Source organism: Orcinus orca, chromosome 11 (genome assembly GCF_937001465.1).
Source record: "Orcinus orca chromosome 11, mOrcOrc1.1, whole genome shotgun sequence".
NCBI classification, from domain to species: Eukaryota; Metazoa; Chordata; class Mammalia; order Artiodactyla; family Delphinidae; genus Orcinus; species Orcinus orca.
In genome coordinates, this window is record NC_064569.1 from 74,490,746 (window position 1) to 74,505,616 (window position 14,871).

The following is a 14,871-nucleotide window of genomic DNA, read 5'->3' on the forward strand; positions in this document are numbered from 1 at the left end:
GTCTGTAAGCCTCACTGGACAATAACATAAAACAAGGAGTTTGTTAAGGAAAAAAATATTTTAAAGTAGATGTAACAGCTGTCTAGGCTAGATGTGAGAAGATGAAAGCATAATGACTGTGGAAGTAGTGAAGGGTGAGGTGTGTACAGAAATTGAGTATATAAGGAGTCTCCCTGATTGGCACTTCATTAATTGCAGTAGGAAGATCCTCTGGTAATTCACACAGAGGCTAGACTAAAGGTTTCTTGACATTATTCAGTTCACTGTAAGCCATTTGTGGTCCTGATGATGAATACATGTGAAGTTAGCTAAGTAAATCAATTCAGAAGATGCTTGGAAAATGCACTGGTGGACCAAGTGACAATGAAACTGATGACCTATAATATACTGTGATGTATTTTGCTGAGGCACAAATTTGAATCATGGGATCTATAAAGCTGGAGAGCCCAGAGAGTTATTTGGCAGATTTTTGTTGTTGTTAATATATCTTTAAATAAACAGTATCTCTTGCCTTTACATAAAAATCAAGATTTTCTTTCACCCCAGGAAAACATCTGGATGGTAATTGCCTGCGTTTAGAGAACAAATTTAGAATGATGGAATGTCACTTTGGGATCCTTTGGGGGTAGTTCAAAGGGATAAATTGTTATCCTCCAGATTAGTTAAAACTGAGGACAGATTTTGCACCAAATTATAAGAGTATGCTTGTGTTTGTCTGACTTAAAATGTTGGCTCTCTAGTCAACACGAAATGAATTTCATGGAACAAGAAGCAGTAAAACATAGGTATCTGTCCTCCAGAGGAGCTGCAGTAGGAGCCCAACTGGAAGGCATGGCATGTCTGCTGTGAGTCTCACGTTGAGAGTCACAAAGGCAGATGCAGGTTTAATTTGCTTGTTGCTTCTCACATGAGCAGGTTCTAGTAAGCGTGCTCCAATGTTTACCAGCTGCAAGTGGTTCATTACTAAACAGGGATTAATAATTTGTGAAAACAATTGTAGGTAGGTCATCTTTGAGAGTTGGTAAAAATGCTTAGTCCTTTATTAGAAATGGTTCAGAAAATAAAAGACAGCATTTAGTTTTGCTGGTGGTTGTGAAAGAAGGTAAGATAAAGAGTGTACTATTGAATGCAGTAGTAGCTCACCTCAGGGATGTGATGAATTGCATTAACAGTGATATTAGAAATAAGAAAATAAGAAAAAAAGGGTGTTATTTGTTAACTGAGAGAACTTTCTGTAGTCTTAAACTGTGATCATTTAGCACATCAAGGGGAATTCATAGTGTAAACAAGACTTGAAAGGGAAATTTTCAGCTACTTTTGGGATCTAATGGGTTTCAGGTACACTGAGTCATCAGAGTTCACAGATTCGATCTTTGCCAGTTAGTCCCTCACCTAGCATTCCAGTCTGGAACCCTGAGCTAGCTATTTAATATATCTGAGCCTCAATGCTTCATCAGAAATATAGGGTTCAAAACACATACACCTTATAAGGGTACTCACAGTATTAAAAGGAAAATAATATCCAAGAAACTTTTTTGATCTCTAGACTACCATAAAAAATAACAAACTATGATTATTTCATGATGAATCCATATGCTAATTTCTAACTCTTCCTATCTGTTCCCCCAAACAAATTTCTTAACAAACAAATTTCTTAACAATGTCTACTGGGTCATTTTCAATTAGCTTAGTCCTAGTTATTCTTTGTTAGTCAATGCCAATATACTGCTTTGATGAACAAAACTATATAATTCACACCACTGTCTGGCTTTTCCCTCAATTAGCCCTAACAGAATTGATTATGTCCATTGAAAGAGAGTGTCACATTTCTTCGTCACCTGTTCTTTGTCTATTTTCTGCCATCTCAGCTAATTCCCGAAAAATAAAATATGTTTTAGATTTCTTTTCATCTCTTATACTTTGTGGTAGGTAAAAATAATAGCTTCCCAAAGATGCCCCTGGCTTAATCCCTGGAAGCTGTGAATATGTTACTTTACGTGGCAAAAGGAGCTTTGTGGATGTGATTAAGAAACTTGAGATGTGAGAATATCTTGGGTTATGCCAGTGAGTTCATTGTAACTACAGGGGCCTTGTAATAGGGAGGCAGTAGAGTCAGAATCAGAGAAGCAAGGTGACAACAGAAGCAGAGGTTGGAGTGATGTGGAGCCATGAGCCAAGGAATGTGGGCAGCCTCTAGAAGCTAGAAAAGTCAAGGAAATGGATTTGCCCCAGAGCCTCCAGAAGGAATGCATCTCTGCTGATCCATTTTAGACTTCCGTCCTCCAGAACTCTAAGTGAATCAATTGGTGTACTTTAAGCCACTAAATTTGTGGTAGTTTATCACAGCAGCAATAGGAAACCAACACAGCTATTTTTATTTTTTTTTTAATTTTTTTTTATTTTTTGCGGTACGCGGGCCTCTCACTGTTGTGGCCTCTCCCTTTGCGGAGCACAGGCTCCGGACGCGCAGGCTCAGCGGCCATGGCTCACGGGCCTAGCCGCTCCGCGGCATGTGGGATCCTCCCGGACCGGGGCACGAACCCGTGTCCCCTGCATCGGCAGGCGGACTCTCAACCACTGCGCCACCAGGGAAGCCCATGAGTAATTTTTTATTTGTTGGTGGAGGGGTGTTAGTATTGGTGATATAGGTTTTATAACTGAGTCAGGAAACCAAAAACAAAGAAAATGTCAGTCAGCCAAACCAAGAGCTGCTATCAGGGCTTCTCTATGTCTCACATAGGTTATAACAATAACCAGGAACTTGGCAATTTAGAGACTCAAAGAACCTCAAAACTAATCAAAGCAATACTGAAATAGTTGCTAGAATATTTATCAGCTGAGAAATTTAGGGAAGGACATAAATGGTGTGTAAATATTGTGAACTCTAAGTTATTCAAATCTTCGTTATTTTTTTTTCCCACTCTATACAGCTTCCATTTATACCAGGCCAGCCATATCCCATTTAACTCTTCCAGCAACTCTGGAAGCCTATATGGTTAATATCCTCCATCCTAATGGGGAAATTGGGGCTGAGACAGAACAATTTATGTAACTCAGCCACTCAGCTCATAAGTATTAAGTCCCCACGGAGCCCTAATTACAACAAGTTGCAAATGTAATTTTTAAATGTCAGTCATTTCCTTGTCTTCACAAAGAAAAGGTACTCTTATTTATCTTTTGTGTCCCCAGCACCTAGCCCAGTGACTGCTACGTATGATACACTTAATTTGCTGATGGAATAAATAGATGACATAGCTATTCTGTGGCTAACTCTTAGGTTGAAGAGTGCACAATTCATCAGGTTTGGACCCCCGCTACAGTATCTCATCTAGTAAGTTCAAACAACACTTTGCCCTGTACTCCATGATACCTATGGAAATATAAAAAGACCTTTGTTGAGATTATTTTTTAAATAAATCACTTAATATATAGTAAAATGTGTAGCTATTTAGCTTAAAATGGGTTTCTGGATTAGTCAGAAGTCACTATTAGGTTAAATAATACAATAACAATGACTCCAAGAAGAAAACAAAGCAATAGAGTTTCTTTAACAATGTGGTAAGAAATTCACTGGAGTTAAATGTTTAATCAAAAACATTCAATAAAAGTAGAATTGCTCCTGAAAGCCAGGCTGCATTTTTGGTGAATTAACGAGACAGATTCTACAAACATTTGTCTAAGCCATTATCTGGAAAATCACTTTCAACGCTAATATGATGAAAATATATTATCCACGCTAATAACAATGTCCCATCTGTTTAAACACTTTACAACCTACTGAAAGCCATACCTGCAGAAGGCCTTATGGCTCTGAATTTAAAAACAGTTGCAAGTTGAATGCATGTGGCAGAATTACCTGGTAAACAGACCCTATGAGCTTCCTGTTAAAAGGGCTTCTTTGGTACTGTGAACGAACCTTTCAAAATAAACTACCAGAACCGGCCATGGGCACATTGTACAGGGCCACGGATTATCTCTAACCAGTGATAAGTGACTGCTCAGTTCTAAGATATTTTATTTTATTTTATTTCTGGCTGTACCACGTGGTGTGTGGGATCTTAGTCCCTGACCAGGGATCAAACCCATGCCCCCTGCAGTGGAAGCATGGACCCCTAACCAGTGGACTGCCAGGGAATTCCCTCTAAGATATTTTATTGTAACTGCTTCTTCAAGACTGAAAGGTATCTGATATGAAAACCCAAAAGATAAGCAAAGAGTACAACCCCAAATAAAGTCTGTTTATAAGCCATGAGTGTTTAATGCTCAACAAATTTAGAACATTTATTACCCATCCAGTTATCAAGGAATATAAAAAATTTGAAGGTGTAAAGCCCATTATTTCAGATTTAAATCACTTTAAGCAAGAAGGTAAGCATTTCTTCCCTCAATGAGAACAGAGTACAGTACAGTAATATTTCAGTTTGGTAGCAAACTGGGAGTAAACCAACCCAGAAATATCCAAGGGATACATTAACCAAATGATTAAGAACATTAATACAATTCAAAATAGTGAAATAGCCCTACAATATGAAAAACACTATTCCCTTTCATAGGGAGAATGTGGGTCAATGTGTGAATACTGGATACTAACATATGTAGTTGGATTTTCACAATAAAGTTTTCAATTTACAAAGCATGTTGTATATGTTAATGAATTTTTATAACAACTCTGTGTGGTAGGTAAGTTTAGAACCAGCTTCATTTTCCAGATGAGAAAGCAAAGACTTATAGTGACTTAGTTATTGTCCAAAGTCACAAAAATTTTAAGAGCTACAGTAGAAAATTTTGGTCTAAGGCTAGTGTACATTTCTCAGTCTTTGCCCCTTCTTCAACATCTCAACTAGTCCTGCTGTATTTATCAGTAGAGATTTTAAAGGGGTTACCTACAAATGATACTCCAACAAAGAATAAAGGTCTTAATAGGCTGCAAATTCTAGAAACATTAAATATATCAAATTCAAAAATATTATAGTACCCTTTTGGATATACTAAAAAGGTACTATGTTAGATGGCAGTGTTCCTCATGGTAGACTCAAACTGAGGCCTGAGTAATTCTTCAAAGCCAGCTAAAAGAAAGCAGTAGGAGGGTGATACACCAGACTGTTTAAACAGTATCCAGTTCACTAAATACATGGATATAAATGCAATAACTTTTGATGATATGAATGTACAATCAAACACACCTGAGCAAAAATTCTGGTAAAATATTATCTCTCCAAAATACTGAAAAACAGGAAAAGTGAAAAATAAAAGATATTTTAGAGTGAGGAAAGAATAATTTGATTGTAGCAAGAGGAATACTAGTGAATTCCTAGCGCTCAAGGGGAAGCTCTAAGCATTGATCCAAAAGCATCTAATTATGTCCAGAAAGGTGAGTTTTCTCCACAGTATTGAATGTGATGAATTAGACAGGAGAGAATTGTTGCAGGAAATAAAAGGCCCAGCTCTAGTTTACCATCCAAAGACCTTTATAAGCCTACCTTGTATCAAATTTTCAGTAGAAATTTTGGGACAGATGATAATATCTCTAAATGCAGTTCTAAGAGCTGAAAAATCTCAGTGTTTAACCTAGGGAGATTCTGACTAATTTAGTGTGCTTATCCCAACTTTACTGGATTCATACTTTAGGAAACTGCAGCTGATTTATCTCAGACAAAGCATTGCCCCAAGGAGAACATTTAAAATGTAATTCTTATTTTTTTTATTGTTTGCTTGATTAATTTTTTATTTTGTCATCAATTGTTTGTATTTTCATGGAATGAGATATGTTTTTAGAAAAGGAATATCCAAAGTACAGCCTTCTGTCATTAGGAAATATGGCTAGCATATGACCTGGAAAAGCTGGGTCATTAGTTGGAGGACACCTGTATTTTTAAGGCCACAGTGAACCTTTCTTTCAGCATGAATTATAGAAGTACAGAGAAAGGAATAAAATGGTATGATCTGACCCAAAATGTTAAGAAGAGTTTTATGGAAGAGATGAGAGTTAAGAAGAACTTTGAAGAATGAATAGGATTTGGGTACATGGAGAGGAATTAGGAAGTTTTTCCAGGCAGGGAGAAAATGAATAACGCCTTTTAGTCAGAAAGGAGCACAATCCAGAACTATGAGAAAACCAGTCAATCTGAAATAATGAATTATTTTTTCTTTTCATTTATTCAATAAATATTTGTGGAGTAATTACTGTATTTCTAGCAGCATACTGGGTAAGAGAGAAACAAGATAAATAATGCATAGTTTTACTCTCAATAATCTCATTGTCTAGCTAGAGAAACTCTATTAGTAAGAAATTATGTTCAGCTCCTTGAAAAAACAATATGACTGTTGTGGTTTAGTCAGAGATTCCCAACAGGCGTGCTACACAGTACATTATTGTTTTGCCGATGTGTTATAGGTGTGACAAGATAAGGTACTTCTACTTGAGAGCAAAAAGAGCATTCTGAATATTCAACTTTGTCTGAGTTGCCTTTTCCTTGTAAGTATCAAATATTATCATTTTCTATATATTTTGTGATGTGAAAAAAATACTGGGAAACAGTGGCTTTACCAAACAGGTTGATATTTTATCATATTTTTTAAAAATCCATAGTACACAGCTAAGCATGGTACCGGAAGTTCCATTACATCATTATAGCTTCTTTTTATGTTTTTGTTTCATCATCCTTCACATATGGCTTTTATTTTCATGGTTGCCACAGACCTCCAAAATGGCTGCTCCATGTCTATCCTCTCATCTGTATTCCAGTTATAAAGAAGGAAGTTATACCTACATTAGGAAAACAAGTTATACCTACATTAGGAAAACAAAACTTATTCAGAAATAACCAACAATGTTCCAGTTATTCTCTTAATCAGAACTGTGTCATGTGGGTAGCCTTGGCTGTAAGAGTCTGTGGAATATAGGTTTTTAGCTGGTTATAGGCTATTCAAAAGAAAAAGTTCTTTTAGTCAAAACAAAGTGGGGTCTGTTGGGTCTGCTCCAGAGAAATACATAAGCAAATAATTTTACTGTAATGTATCAACTTAAGCAATGTATAGAAAGTCTTGGGAAAAAAGTTAAAGGGTACATTAATTCTGCCTGAAGAGGTAATCAGTGTTTTACAAATGGCAGGAAAATTGAACAGTCTTGGGTCTAAGGGATTAACTTAGTGTAAACCCAAATTAAGACAGAACAGAAATCCTGAGGAGGCAACGTATGTATCTGGAAATTTGAGTTTGATAGCCAAAAAGTCAAAGACATCTGCTAATCTCTGCTTTTTTGAGGCCTAGAAACTTGCACCAGCACAAGGATCTGCTCTTTGTGGCTCTTTGTGTTTTTGGATCTGCTCTTTGTGGCTAGGGAGCCAGTGTTAGAAGAAAGATTCTACAAAAAGGATCAATGGCAGACCCCAAAAAGGGTAGTGAAGCACTTCCATTAGGCTGGATACTATAAAAACAAACAAAACAAACATCAAGTGCTGGTGAGGATGTGGAGAAATTGGAACCCTCATTCAGCGTTGGTGGAAATGTAACATGGTGTAGATGCTGTGAAAACAATATGGTGTTTCTTCAAAAGATTAAAAATAAGTTACTCGGCTTCCCTGGTGGCGCAGTGGTTAGGAGTTCACCTGCAGATGCAGGGGACACGGGTTCGTGCCCCGGTCCAGGAAGATCCCACGTGCCGCGGAGCGGCTGGGCCCGTGAGCCATGGCTGCTGAGCCTGCGCATCCGGAGCCTGTGCTCCACAACGGGAGAGGCCACAACAGTGAGAGGCCCGCGTACCGCAAAAAAAGAAAAACAGAAAAAAAAAAAAAAGTTACTATGTGATATAGCAATTCCACTTCTGGTTATACACCCAAAGGAATTGAAAGTAGGGTCTCAAAGAGACATTTGTATACCCATGTTTTTATCAACATTATTCGCAATGGACAAAAGATGTAAAAAACCTAAGTTGAATAACAGATAAATAGATAAACAAAATGGAATGTTATTCAGCCTTAGAAAGGAAGGAAATTCAGATACATGCTACAACATGAATGAAACTTGAGGACACTATGCTAAATGGAATGTCAGTCACAAAAAGAGAAATATTGATAATTCCACTTATCCAGGGTACCTGGAATAGTCAAATTTATAAGGACAGAAAACTAGAATGGTGGTTGGCCAGGGGATGGGGGGAGAGTGAAATGGGAAATTGTTGTTTAATGGGTACAGAGATTTAGTTTTGCAAGGTGAAAAGAGTTTTGAAGGTTGGTTGCACAGCAATACGGATGTACTCAACACTATTGAACTGTACACTTCAAAAATGATTAATATGGTAAAAATAAAAAAGTAATTTAAAGTTGAATGTTTCGCATGGTAATAGACTTCCATTTTTCTGTAGTTTTGCTTTCCTAGGATTTTTGTAGTCGTGTACGTCTAGCCATGATTTTAAAATATCACTCTTTTCTAACAGCACTCTTCTATGTATTTTTCAAAGATTAGCATTATAAAAAAATGTCCTAGAACGGTAGGGGCTGGGGGAGGAAGCAGCGGCAGATGTTGCTTGATGTTCTACCTTGCCTATCATTTTTAAAGCCATAGTGAAAATACTGTTCACACAGTGAGGTGTTATTTTGGCATGGAGGCTATTATTCTAGAGATTGATTCAAAACGTGCCTGGTGGTCAGAAGTGACAAGCACCAGAAGGAGAAGTGAATTGTCTTTACAGAGGTACATTTTTTTTATGGGAAGAATGTGGGTAGAAAGGAGGATGGAAGAACAGTGTTCCTAGCAGAGGTGAGAGAAGATGGCATTTCAGAACATGAACACAGGGCAATATGAAGAGTTCTTAAGGTACATGAGAAACGATTATTAAAAATAAGACTAGAAAGGTAGGCAGAGATGGCGACTGCTCACTATTTGCCAACCAGTTACGTGTATCATCTCAATGAATCCTTACAACTCTCCCATGAAACAAGTGTTATTAATGATTCCTTTTTATAGATGAACAAAGTAAAATTTGGGGATGTAAAAGTAACAGTTACTATGATAAAAATGATTTGCCTCAGGCAGCATGGGATTGATCTGCCTGGTCCATGAAAGTACTGTCTTTTAGGAAAAAGACAATTCAATTTAGCCAACTGATAATACGCATTTATTGGGTGCAAGATAGTCTAAATAATCCTTTACATTGTATATAGCAGTTACCATGCATGAAGAAATTTCCAGCACTAGAAGACAGATAGGTAGGTGGAATTCTTCCCAACGTGGAGGGTCCCATTTAGAGAGTTTGAGTTATCACAGAGCTATGAGTGCTGGAGATATAACTTGAATCTAGGCCCTCTATATTTTTCTACTAAACCTCACTGCCCCATTTCTCTATTTTTTTTCATGTTCATCACCTCTTTACACCAGCCAGAGGTTATGACACATCGTTTGGCCTATTAGCAGTCTTTTCAAAGGCTTTGGTGGTAGATCCTAACTTGAAGATAAAAACTAAAGCCCAAAATGCTTTGCGTGGTGATTTCTGTTGTTAATTGCTACTTTTAGTCCAACTAAATGCTCATCCAAAGCAAATGTATAACTTCCATTTTATTTCAGAAATACCTTTAACTTTACCTTAAAATTCTTCTACGATTCCTGCTCTGTGAAACATATTTTTTTTAATTATACAGGAAATTATCAAAAAGCTTTACTGGAACTCTGATGATATATATAAAGAACTATTGATCCAAGTTTAATAAAAGAAATGATTAATATAGAGGAATGAAGAAAGTAGTGACATAGGATAATTCATGGATAATTTTAATTTGTTTATAAATTAAATTATTTTAAAGAGGAGGAAGCATTATTGAGAATTAATGGTAAATGCAAATTATAAAAAATATTAAAATATTTATATTAAATCACTTAAATCCATCCATAATTATCTGGCTTTAATTAAGCACTTACTGTATACCAAGTAATGACATAAGCACTTTCTATCCCCAAGCCTGGCTACCAAATTGGAGTTGAAATGGTCACAGAGGGCATACCAGGCATGACAGAAAGCAAAGCAGAGGAGCCAATCAGTGTTAAGGGGGTAGGGGTGAGCCCTTCAGCCCCAGGTGCCATGTGACTCTGAGAATACCTAAAACCAAGCATAAGCCTCCCTCACCTCTGCTCCAAGGAAGCATAGGCAAAGGAGTCCCTGGGGCAATCAGAAATGGAACAATCTGCATTTTAAAAAGTTAAAGCAAGGGAAAATTGTATTGTGGATGAGAAGGAAGAAGAAGAGGAAGGGAAAGGAAGATAGAACTGTAACGCCAAATGTCACAGAGATCGTGTGGAGAGAGGCAGGAATACAGTGATTTCATTTACCAGTTAGAAAGTCCTCCTTGATTGTATTGGGAGCCTATTTTAATAGAACAGTGTGGCTAAAAGCTGAATTGCAATACGTGAAGAACAAGCAGAGGATGAGGAAGTGGAATTGATATGAACCCCTCTTCAAGAAGTTTTTGTTGAGAGAGAGAGAGGAGATAATTTGTGAGGATTTCTACTAATTATGGATGGCCTTTATCTTTTTCATACCATAGGGGCAAAGTTATCTGTTGAGAGTAAGGATCATGGAAGTGGGGCATAGAAGTCGGAGAATGGTTGAGAACTGAAGGGAGGATGTGAGCTATGATTTAAAAGGTAAGTAAAATTTACATCAAGATGACAAGAGAATTACTCTGTGTTTATTTCCAATGAGGTATCACCTCACACCAGTCAGAATGGCCATCATCAAAAAATCTGCAAATGATAAATGCTGGAGAGGGTGTGGAGAAAAGGGAACCCTCTTGCACTGTTGGTGGGAATATAAATTGATACAGCCACTATGGAGAACAGTATGAAGGTTCCTTAAAAAACTAAAAATAGAACTAGCATACAACCGAGCAATCCCACTACTGGACATATACCCTGAGAAAACCATAATTCAAAAAGAGTCATGTACCACAATGTTCATTGCAACACTATTTACAATAGCCAGGACATGGAAGCAACCTAAGTGTCCATCGACAGATGAATGGATAAAGAAGATGTGGCACACATATACAATGGAATGTTACTCAGCCATGAAAAGAAATGAAACTGAGTTATTTGTAGTAAGGTGAATGGACCTAGAGTCTGTCATACAGAGTGAAGTAAGTCAGAAAGAGAAAAACAAATACTGTATGCTAACACATTTATATAGAATATTTAAAAAAATGGTTCTGAAGAACCTAGAGGCAGGACAGGAATAAAGGCACAGGTGTAGAGAATGCACTTGAGGACATGGGGAAGGGTAAGGGTAAGCTGGGACGAAGTGAGAGAGTGGCATGGACATATATACACTACCAAATGCAAAATAGAAAGCTAGTGTGAAGCAGCTGCATAGCACAGGGTGATCAGCTCGGTGCTTTGTGACCGCCTGGAGGGGTGGGATAGGGAGGGTGGGAGGGAGACCCAAGAGGGAGGGGATATGGGGATATATGTATACATATAGCTGATTCACTTTGTTATACAGCAGAAACTAACACAACAATGTAAAGCAATTATACTCAAATAAAGATGTTAAAAAATAAATAAATAAAATAAAATGTGTGGGACCAGGGGAAAAAAAAAACTGAATATGTGGACTCAATGCCTATGCTGCAGTGTATTTTGATGTACTATTAGTGCACTCTGCCTAGAAGCAGGGAGTTGTTTGTTCCGTGTGCCACAGGATTCCAGTTCTATTAAAGCTGTATTATCTCCAGTGTTAATGCAAAAAGTATGTGATACACAATTCCCAGACACTGAGAGCACACTGTGACAGACACAAGTGTAATAGAGGGCAGCAACAACTCAAAAATAAATGTATATACTGATTATCAAAAATAAATGCATATACGGATCTCCCTGGAAGGCCAAAAGGACCTTTTAATGTAAATTGATGGGGTTACAGACACTCTTTTTTAAATGAGGTAAAGGATCCATTTAAAACAATTTCATTAGCCCTGCTTGATATCAGAACCCTTCTATAGTAAATGCATTCATTCATTTGTATCAATTACCAGGTCCTAACTTGGGTAACTGTGATGCATTCCACAGCCCATGAATTGTCTTTAATCTGCCCTTGGAAATATACCAAAGTGCTCCAAAGACTCAAACTAAAATAAAATTGTCTTCAGTTTGCAGAGCAGATCAAAGTATGAGCTGAGAAATGTCGTATTAATACAAGCCTATTTTTTTAAATACTAGCGTAGACTGAAATTGAATATTGTAGGTTTTCTCACCATTTACAACATGATCTCCAGCTATTTAAATGCAACTTTGATCCACAAATAAATACTTTTCTTCCCAGATAAGTATATCATGCCATCATTTGTGGGCTAAAAACCTCTGTCAATCAGTACCAGACAGTCTGCCCTTCCACTCTCCGTTGTAAAACTGCCATGGATGACGTCAAGTCGCAATTCCCCTTTGCCCACCAGATAATGAGCTGGCACATGTAGAAAAGATCGATGTCAAACAGAAGGGGGAGATAGTTTTGAAGCTATCACTTTTGGTTGCCATCTGATTCCATTTGCAGAAATCAATCTCCTCCTCCTTGACAACTCTGAATGTGTTATCACTGCAGCTCCAGTTTATTAGATAACCAAGTGCCCCCTTTCACTCTGGAGAACATTTTCCATTAGAATCAAATGGAAATGGAATATTTTTGCAGCAGAGGAGAGAGAATGGGGAACAAACAAGTAATCTATTGTATGTATGAAAATGGAGTATGCATGAGTGTGTATGTATGTGCACATGTGTGACTACAGAGTGGCTACCTATGTATATGAAAATAGCTACAAAGCTGATAGCATCAACAGTTATTTCTGAAAACTGTATGTGCTTGGAGACTGAAGGCAACTGCAAGTGGGTCACAACTTACTGTGTCAAATGTTCGCAGACATACCCATGTGGGTAATAGATGTTAGTCAACTTCAATTCACAGTGCTAATCCAAGGAGCAGGAAAGAAACCCTAATAGCTCTCGTTTGTGGTGGAGTTTTTACATTTTTGGAAGGAACATTGCCTGGTGATCTAAAAATGGATAATACTCCAAACAAAATAATGAGACCACATGCAAGCATCCTAACTACTGAACTTGGCAGGAGTTGACGAGCAAAGAATAGACTCCAATCAAAACCTGAAGGATCATAATTGTAGAAGTCAAGGGCCAAGAGAGGATGGAAAGGATTTGTTTTCACAGAACGCCTGCTTCTGAACACCCATTGTAGCACAGTGTGAGAAGGCTGTGTATCTTGGAAAGGCCCCCAGAAAAGAAAGTTTAATTAGAAAAGGGACTAATCTATGCAAAACTGAGAATTAAGATACTGGTGCAGGTAGAGGATCATATCAAAAGGCAAAGAGGCAGGAAGAAAGCAGAACTGTGTATATATAACATCAAGTTTCAGAAAACAGGACAATTTATGTTGGCAAAGAAGGCAAGTTATTTCTTTTGGTTACATTGGAAATTAGCTGATATCAACCCACACTTCTTGGGGTGAAGGTGTACCCCTCCTGTTCTTAAAGTGTTCTGTTCCTGTCCAGGGCAAAAAGCTGTGTGTATTCTAGTACCAGCTTGTTTCAACCACCCCCTAGTCACCCCATTCATGAAGAAGAGATCCCTGCCCTAATATTATGGGGATGGCCAAAGGCACAACACCTGACATCAAACGGATGAGCTTGACAGCAGTTTATTAGTCACGTATACTCACAGCCCAGAGGAGTAAAACACTGCATTCAATTCAGGGCTACATGGGGGCTGCACTCAGAAACAGAGTGAACAACTGGGGGAGGTGGGCTTTGTAGTACCAAGAGCGTGGGATGACCCCTGGCTCTGTGGGAGGATATAATTGGCTTGTTTGCATAATCCCATAGACTGGGAGGGAACTGAAACTGACTTCTCAGGCATAACCAGAAACTTCAGTTGGTCCTCTTGATAAGAAGGGTTGCTTGGCTAGGAGACCTTATTCACAGAAGCAGAATTGGAAGGGGAGCTTGTGGTTAGGCTATCTGAGGTCCTCCTGGTTTCACCAGATGTCAAGACAGCACATAATATTGGGACTTAATTTTAGGCCTTGCACTACACACCTGAAGAGGGACCTGAAAACTGACAGGAAAACTGCTTCCTCCATTTAGAGCATTCTTATTTCTTAACTCTGCTGGGAATACATAACCTGTCTGACTGAGGCAAATTATCTACCTAATCACCCATCTCTTGCCCCACACTCAGTTTCCAGGAGGGTGCAAGAAGGAATTGAACTTTTGGTTTCAAGCAATTTGCTTGCTGCTTTCAAGGCTACATGTGAAGCAGAAACAGACAGAAGTAGGACAAGAAGTCCACAAAGTCCTTAATTAAGTAGAGTATGTGATAGCAGCAGCAAGCATTTGAAAATAAGATTTGCTATATAAGTGTTGCCAGGAAACTGCCTGGAGGATGTGGGCACTTATTGCTATTTTTTAAATATACCTTGACAAATTCTCACTTGCCTAGACAATATTAAAGAAGATGGAAAGGAAATTGATGCCCATTGAATTACTCATTGGATAATACGTTATCCAAAAAAGGTGATAAAACTAACTGGACCACATGCAATACGTGAGAAATGCTCTACTTTCAGTGCATGTGGTGCATTGATTCTTCTATTTGTCTGTAAAATTTCTGAAAATACTCTTGTAAATGTGTATGAGAGCTATGGTTTCTTTCTGAAGATATTCAGCTTAACTTTCAAAGATCTCATACACATTTACAAGAGTATTTTCAGAAATTTTACTCTAGTAATTTGGCATCATTTCTGCACTAAAAGTAAAATACTATCAACTTCAAAATTTTAGCAGCTCCTTTATCAATTCCCTCAAGCAGAAATGATTTGCCATC

General features: G+C 37.9%; 1 long non-coding RNA gene across 2 annotated transcripts in view; it reads right to left on the reverse strand.

Moving 5' to 3' along the window:
• Positions 1–4,234: 4,234 nt before the first annotated feature.
• The window catches only part of LOC117201171 (uncharacterized), a 49,636-nt gene continuing 38,999 nt past the window's right edge, over positions 4,235–14,871 (reverse strand). For both annotated transcript variants that reach the window (XR_004483149.2, XR_007470313.1), the window contains one exon: positions 4,235–6,766. This is a non-coding gene — a long non-coding RNA (uncharacterized LOC117201171). The remainder of the gene's footprint in view (positions 6,767–14,871) is intronic.